The sequence below is a fragment of the Lycium ferocissimum genome, unplaced genomic scaffold (assembly GCF_029784015.1).
Source record: "Lycium ferocissimum isolate CSIRO_LF1 unplaced genomic scaffold, AGI_CSIRO_Lferr_CH_V1 ctg15270, whole genome shotgun sequence".
In the NCBI taxonomy this organism is placed as follows: domain Eukaryota; kingdom Viridiplantae; phylum Streptophyta; class Magnoliopsida; order Solanales; family Solanaceae; genus Lycium; species Lycium ferocissimum.
Genome location: NW_026715929.1, coordinates 23,289 through 31,062, shown reverse-complemented (window position 1 = coordinate 31,062; position 7,774 = coordinate 23,289). Strand labels below are relative to the sequence as shown.

The window sequence follows — 7,774 nt, the reverse complement described above, 5'->3', positions numbered from 1 at the left end:
GCTCGGGTGAACCCCCCCGGGGGTTTCCCCGGCCCTTTCCCTTTTGTCCCTTTCGGATGACGTTTGGAAGATTTTGGGATAACGTTTTTCCCCCGACCCCCAAGTATGATCTTTTTTTACTTATTTTTTTGCACCTAGGAATGATTTTAGCAAAATTTCTCACACCTGCCGGCGGTTTGGGGGGTACATCTTTCCCGGCCGGCCCCCTTTTTGGGGGTTGTCGTGCCCCCCGTGATACATTGGGAAAATTTCCTTTCACAGGTTGGGGGAACCCCCCCCCGGAAAAGGTTCCGTTTAGGGAATTAGGTGATAGGGCCAGGTGGTAAATGATGTGTTGGGTTGGGTAGAGTTTGCCCCCTTTTTAAAAATTTTTATTTGGGGGGCCCGGCCCCCCCCGGTGGGGAAATATTTTCTGCCCCTATGCATGCTTTGTATTTTAAAAATAAACTTTTTGGTTTTTTAAAAATTATTTATTTTGGGTATTTTTTGGTTGTTGGGACTGGGATTTATTTCCGTTTTCCTGCTTTGCTTTACCGGACATATTTCGTCTTGACCCCCTTTCTTCGAAGTTGCGTTTCATGCCCGTGCACAGACGCTTCGATTTGATGATTCGCCCGGTTAGGCACCTGTCTCGCCGTGTTGGAGGGTCCTTTTATCCGAGGCCTACATCTTGGTATATACTCGTTCGTTGCATATGTGTGTGTGTGTTCGGGGGGGTACGGCGGGACCCTGTCTCCGTCATGATTCGTTAATCCGTTGGTTTGTTTAGCAGGTACGTAGACGTATATGTGGGTTGTGTGCCTACGTACGGATGAGTTTGTATATTATATGTTTCGGGCCGATGTGTACCGTGATTTAGGCCTTGTCGGCTTTCGTATATATGTGTTGAGTTTGAGATGTGTTTGAGATAGGGCGTTTGATATTTGTATGCAATGTTGTTGTACCACCGTGTGATTCGAGTTTGATGAATGCGTTTTGGGTGCCCAACTCGGCACTAGTCACGGGCCACGGGAGTTGGGTGGACAGTAGGATATGATCGTCTGAATATGGCTAATAGTAAGGCACTTAAAATTCTATAGAACTGACTAAGTTTTTCGATACATACGCCTTTCAGTCAAATTTCGTGAAAATACGTGAATTTGAGGAAACTTAAAACATGAAAGTTGTATCCCTTTGAAATCTCTTTCCAACGGGTATATTGGAGCCCAAATAGCTCCGTACAAGAAGTTATGTCCATTTACGAGAACACTATGTAGGCAACCGACACGAGGTCGCAGCGAGCGCGTGCACACGGCCCCGCGTCACGCACGGATCTACAAAAACCCTCTGCGACATATTGCAGGGGGTCGTGCGGCTATGCGGTCGCGGGCCCACGTCGCATAACGGGTTCAGCTTTCGAGTCAAAAATCGGGATTTCGCGTTTTAAGTTATATTTAAGCAGTTTTTGTTCCTAACACCCCTAGTCACGAAAAATCACCACTAAAGTCGGAGGAACAAGTCCCAAGCCTCAGAACCCTCCAAGGTAAGTTTTATCATGATTCTAGATTGAATTCAAGTCCCTAATCCCTTTCTAACTCGAGTAAACCCTTCCAATCGATAGAGTTGTGGTGGAACATTATTGTTGAGGCGTGGAAACCTCGGAACTCCAATTCAAGGATTGAATGACAAAAAGGTAATGCTTTCACACTCTAATCATTCATAATAGTGAATTAATGAGTTCTTGGGACAATAGTAAATGGGTTTAGTAAAGAGAATTACACGAACTATAGTAAAGCGTTGGATTGTTGACTTGAGATTGTTATAATGATACGGGATGGAGAATGATGTTAATTACACCTAATTAAGATTTTAGAATCACCTAGAAGTAATAGAATGGGAATTGGGTGAAAAAACACCATTAATGGAGATTGTGGAGCTTTATGCCCACTAAGTGTTTGATAAAATACTTAGATGACCAAAGCATAAATATTATTGCTAATATAGAATCCCTTTGACTTGTATTGATATAGATCAAAGTTGAAAGGGTTGACGAACATTGTATTACGCTCAAAAGGCTGGAATTAAGGTATGCGAGGCTAACTATCTACGATAGGAATGTTCACGATTCTCCCTACGCCTCATTCTTCATACTTGTCGATGAATTTGACTCGAATACGATTTTAGTCCTAGTTTTATGATATGTTGTAGAACTCGTTATCTTCTAGGGTTGCGATTCTGAGAATTCGTTCATGGTTGTCAATTTGAATATCATGAACTCGGAAGATTTAATCTTTATAGACTTATGTATTGTTACCACTTAGGAGTCTCGATCTAAATTCGGTATGCTGCGAAACGATCGGTGTTTTTTCAATTCACCGGCATATGTCTATTTGAGCTTCGGATTGTTCATTGTTGTTATAGTCTCAGTCCTTATTAATTAACCATAATTAAACATATGTAATTTTGCCCAAGGACACAGCACAGTCTTGTGTATACGTATACATGGTCAAGGCCATTGAGGCGATGCATTACTAGGCCGAGGCCATAACGGCATTTATTATTGGGCGAGGCCCCGCATATACAAACACGGATAATACGGATGATTCGGATACGAACGTTAGGAGTATTCATATCTCTACTACCTTGCTATGGGCAGCTTACGATTATCGATTTCGGTATTTATTACTTGCTTTACATACATACGACAATTCAAAATGTGCCGATGTCCATTTTTGTGTGGGCTCGCATCTGCTTCGGGCCACGAGTGCAACGATATACTAAAGTCGACGACTCGGCTATTTACGAGTGCACGTATCGCCCATCGGTGAGCCCCAAATTCCTTTGGGCATTGTCGTATCCAAGATATTTTAGTTCATAGACACCTCTATTATTCGGTATTCTTAGAAGCTTAAGACAACACGATTCGAACGGTCGATATTTGTTACGTTAGTCTTGTTGATTATACTCGATTGTCGATTGTTTGGTTTAACCATGTTGGCTACTTTTCGGATATTTCGGTATTGCCTAAGTATTTTCGCATTATGATATTTCGATCAAACTTATAGTTAATAAACATGTGTTAGTTTTATTTTATAAGTCGGTTATGTTTTGGTATCACATGTTGATTCGAACGACCGGTTAGGTTCGCTCGGTCACGTACGCAACGAGTAACGGATGCCGTGTTACGCCCAGGCCTAAGTTCGGGGCGTGACACTCACTGCCCAACATCTTCCCTAAGGAGAGGAGGGGAGATGCGGCCGCACACTCAGTATGTTGTGCCACATCTCCACCGCCAATTGAAGAGGGAGGACGGTTTTAAATCCTTTTTAAGTCCCAAAAGCTCCCATTTTTCATATCCACCTCCCACACTCTTATCTCCACATTATAAGAGAGTTCTTGAAGGTTCTATAACATTCCACAATCTTCCACACTATCAAGAGAGAAGATCAAACACTAAAACCTCAAGATAATCCATGGAAGGTGATTACCCTTGTTTCTCCTCAAGGTTGTGATGAACTTGGTCTTGGAAGAAGTTGAGTAAGGTGAAGTTCTTCTATTATAAGATTTGCGAACTTGGAAGGAGAAACGTTAAGTAATTAAAAAGACGTAAATGTATGTTAAGGCTAACCCTTTCCTTCTTAAGGCATGATTTCCTTATTGTGACCTACACAAGATATCCATAATGTCCCTATTTCTAAAAAATGCTAGAAGCTCATAATCCTCAAGGTTCTCATGATATTATTGATCTTGTGCATTGTTGTTGATCCCATCTTATGATAGTTGACCCTCTAATGAGAGGTATAGTGATAATGATGATTCCATAATGGTAATCGGAGGTTCAACGACCTTATGTCACTCCGATAGAGTTGTAGTGTTTCCTTTGGATTCTCATGCATATATATATATATAGCTATTTTATGACAGCGAGCAGATATTCGGCCGGGTATGACACTTATTGTACACACCACTGCAGTTGGGTACGGATAACATCGAGCTTTGTTATAGTAGGGTGCGGATAACACCGAGCGTTGTTATGGCCGGGTACGGGTGACACCGAGCCTATATGGCCGGTATGGTATCATTATATATGTATGTATGATAATGTTTTCTTTAGAGAAAGACTAAGTATGCATGATAGCCGCCTTCTGAGGTATAAATTGATCTCTTCATCTTACGCTATTCACATTCTTTCATTATGCTATTATTCATGCCTTACATACTCAATACATTATTCGTACTGACGTCTTTTTTGTTTGTGGACGCTGCGTTCATGCCCTCATGTAGACAGGGATACGGACCAGACCCCTAGGCTGCATCATCAGCGATTGCATAGAAGTGCTCCATTTGATCCGGAGCTGTAGTTTAGTTGGTACTATTCTTTTGTGTACATATGGGAATGGTAGGGTCCTGTCCCGTCTTTATGATATTACGCACTCCATGTAGAGGCTCGTAGACAGATGTACATAGTTAGATACCCCATAACCTCATCGGTTCATATTTTTGTATATCATTTTTGGCAGCCTTGTCGGCTTGTATACATGAGCATATTTGATGATGTTTGCATAGACGTGCATATGTTTATTGAAATTGTATCTCTCAAAGTTGTGGTCCACCTAGATGTGATTATGAGAAGTATGTTAAGGGGTGCTCGGTAGATTAGCTCCGGGTACCAATCATGGCCCTCCAGCTAGGTTGTGACATATATATTTTGCAGTGAGTTTATTGGAAAGATTCAGTTCCTCCCCGACAAGAAGGCATTAAAATGGTGTTAAGTGTATATTCAAATATCTTCAGGGAACAACTTATATGGAATTATTTTATTCTATGAATCCAAGTCAGAGCTGATCGATTATGCAAATACATGTTATTTGTCTGATTCACATAAAGCCCAGTCTCCAACAGACTACGCATTTATTTGTGGGGATACTCCTATATTACGGCGTTCGATGAAACAAACTCTATCAGCTACATATTTTACAGTTATGTGGTCTTTCGTAGCAAACGAAGATTCAACAATATTGTATGACGCTAATGCTGCTTGCATAGCTCAATTGAAGGGAGGATACATCAAAGGAGAAATAACAAAGCACATTTCACCAAAATTCTTTTTTCGCACATGATCTTCGACAGAATGGTGAGATAGTGTTCAACAGATCCGTTCGAGTGATAATCTTGCAGATATGTTCACTAAGGCATTACCAACATCAACCTTTGAGAATCTGAGATACAAGATTGGAATGCGTCGTCTCCGAGAAATCAAGTGAAGTTTCCATCAAGGGGAGCAAAATAGTGTTGTACTCTTTTTTCCTTGACCAAGGTTTTGTCCAAATTTTATTTTCCTGTTAAGATTTTTAATGAGGCAACACTCAATGCGTGTTACAAGATGGATGTACTCTTTTTCCTTCACTAAGGATTTATCCCACTGGATTTTTCCTAGTAAGGTTTTAATGAGGCACGCTATCTCTCAAATGGATATCCAAGGGGGAGTGTTTTGAATACATTACATTATAGGGATGAATATATTACGGTAGTTGTCAATTTTCCCATGTTTCCCAAATATGTTACAAATCCTTTGAATACGGATCACTACTAAAAAAAAGGATTTTCCGACCCAAAAAAATGGCAATTTCCGACCTCATGAGGTCGGTTTTGGGCAAAAAACGACCTCAAAACCGACCTCAAAATCGAGTCGGAAAATAGTGGGTCGAACTTATTACCGACCTCACGAGGTCGCAAAAAATCGACCTCGAGGTCGGTAAAGTTTTTTTAGCCGGTATTAATTAAATAAAATACGGACCTCATTAGGTCGGTAAATTATATTAATAATATAATGATATGAGTTTACCGACCTCCTGAGGTCGGTAATTTATATGAATATATGATATATTGTTGTAGATTTCCGTTGTTGTAAGATCGATATTTTATAATTTTTTCAAAATATTTGCAGAAACCCGACCTCATGAGGTCGGTAATTTGTAATTTTTGGGAATTTTTTTTAGAAAACCGACCTCATGAGGTCGGTAATTTGCAATTTCTAGATAATTTTAATAAAACCGACCTCATGAGGTCGGTAATTTGCAATTTCGGGAATATTTTGCAAAAAACCGACCTCATGAGGTCGGTATTCTACAAAAAAAATTGGTGATCCGGTGCTCTTCCACCGCCCCCGCCAAGATGAAAACAAATTTATATTCAACTAAAACCAAATTTCAAATACCCGCCAACAATTCACCAAACTACTAAAAAACATAAAACATTAATCTACTTCAACAAACACATATATTACAACCAACAATACGTCAAATTCAATTCGAAACTACTTCAAAGTTGAATCAAAATGCCATTCAAACATTCCGAAGAGACATTAAGCTACTTCAACATTCGCAAACATCTACACAACATTAAACTACTTCACGACCTTTGCAAACATCCACAAAACATTAAACTAGTAGATCTACATTAAGTTAGTCTACAACATTAGACTAAGCTAGTCTACAACATTAGACCACTTCACCCCTCGCAAACATCCACAAAACACTTACACAATCCACAAATCCACCACAACATTAACATTCAAACATGCCTTTGTGTGTTTGATACGTGAGTCCCATCATCATCCGCACCACTAGATTGAGTATGGGGGTTACGAGCATCATCAGGACCAGAAGGAATCCCCCTCGAAGAAAGTAATGCGACTAATTAGGCCCTCATACCGTCAAACTGCACGTCCCTCCGCCTCTCCCTTTCCTCTGAGGCGTGTAGCTGGCTAGATAGCTCAACAATCTTTTGCTCCATGGCCATAGCACTCACTCTATCAAACGACTCGGTATTGGAAGAATGTAGGCCTTCCGGGGCGACGTATTGACGAAATGCACGATGTGGCATTCCGTAAGCGTGCTGCCAAACCTAGTGGGACCACCAACACTCTCAAGCCACCTTTCCTCCATTTGTTCTTCTGTCATCTGTGTGTTGGGTGGCTGAGTGTTGGGTGGCTGAGTACAAAGAAACTTCGCCTTTGAATGTTGATATTGATTCTGAAATAAAAAGGTAAAATTAGCAACCAACTTAAATTAGGTATTCAACAGAAAAAACTATCAAATTCTGAAAAACTTTAGTTTAAATATCTTGTCTCGGATGTTTATAACAAGATTAACTAGCTAACTAGGTTATTCTGTTTGGTTAGATAGTGAAACATGAATTATGCATGAATAAATAATGAACTGAAAATTACATTTTGCTACACAAGATGTCTATACGTTTCCTTCAAGATCTTTTTTATGTGGAATCATATAGTAGACAGCTTGGAATACATCATTTCTCCATTAAAAACACATGATGCATGTGAAACCACAGAATACAACCCACATTTTTTTTAATCTGATGTTGAGATGAAACAGTTTTGTATACAAATGCCTATGCAACTTTCAGTTGAGAAAGACTTTAAAGTTTTGTCTTTTCCAGGAAGGTTCATATATGGGCAAGAATCCCGAGACCTTTCTTATACTTAGTAACAAAAAAGATATGCCTATAAAAGTTATTTGACTCTTTGCAATATCTTCTCCAAAATGACTCATGGGGTTTGGTTATTTATTTGCTTTTCATGGAAGTAAGAGGAAAATACCAGTTTACTTGTAGAACTTTGTTGTATTCTACAAATGGAATGGTCCTTGAAGTGACATCCACTAGGAATCTCAATTCATTAGGCACTCCCGAACTCAATTCTAAGGGACCGAAAGAGACTTAGAGAAGAAAATGTTCAAAAATTTGAGGTCGATGAAAAGGAGAATATTAAAGA

General features: G+C 39.9%; 1 long non-coding RNA gene across 1 annotated transcript; it reads right to left on the bottom strand.

The window, feature by feature from the left end:
• Nucleotides 1-6,241: 6,241 nt before the first annotated feature.
• On the bottom strand, nt 6,242-7,488 carry LOC132042422 (uncharacterized). Its single transcript, XR_009411475.1, has 2 exons — nt 6,886-7,488; nt 6,242-6,424 (listed from the first exon to the last, which is right to left on the bottom strand). It is a non-coding gene; the product is annotated as an uncharacterized LOC132042422 (long non-coding RNA).
• Nucleotides 7,489-7,774: the final 286 nt, after the last annotated feature.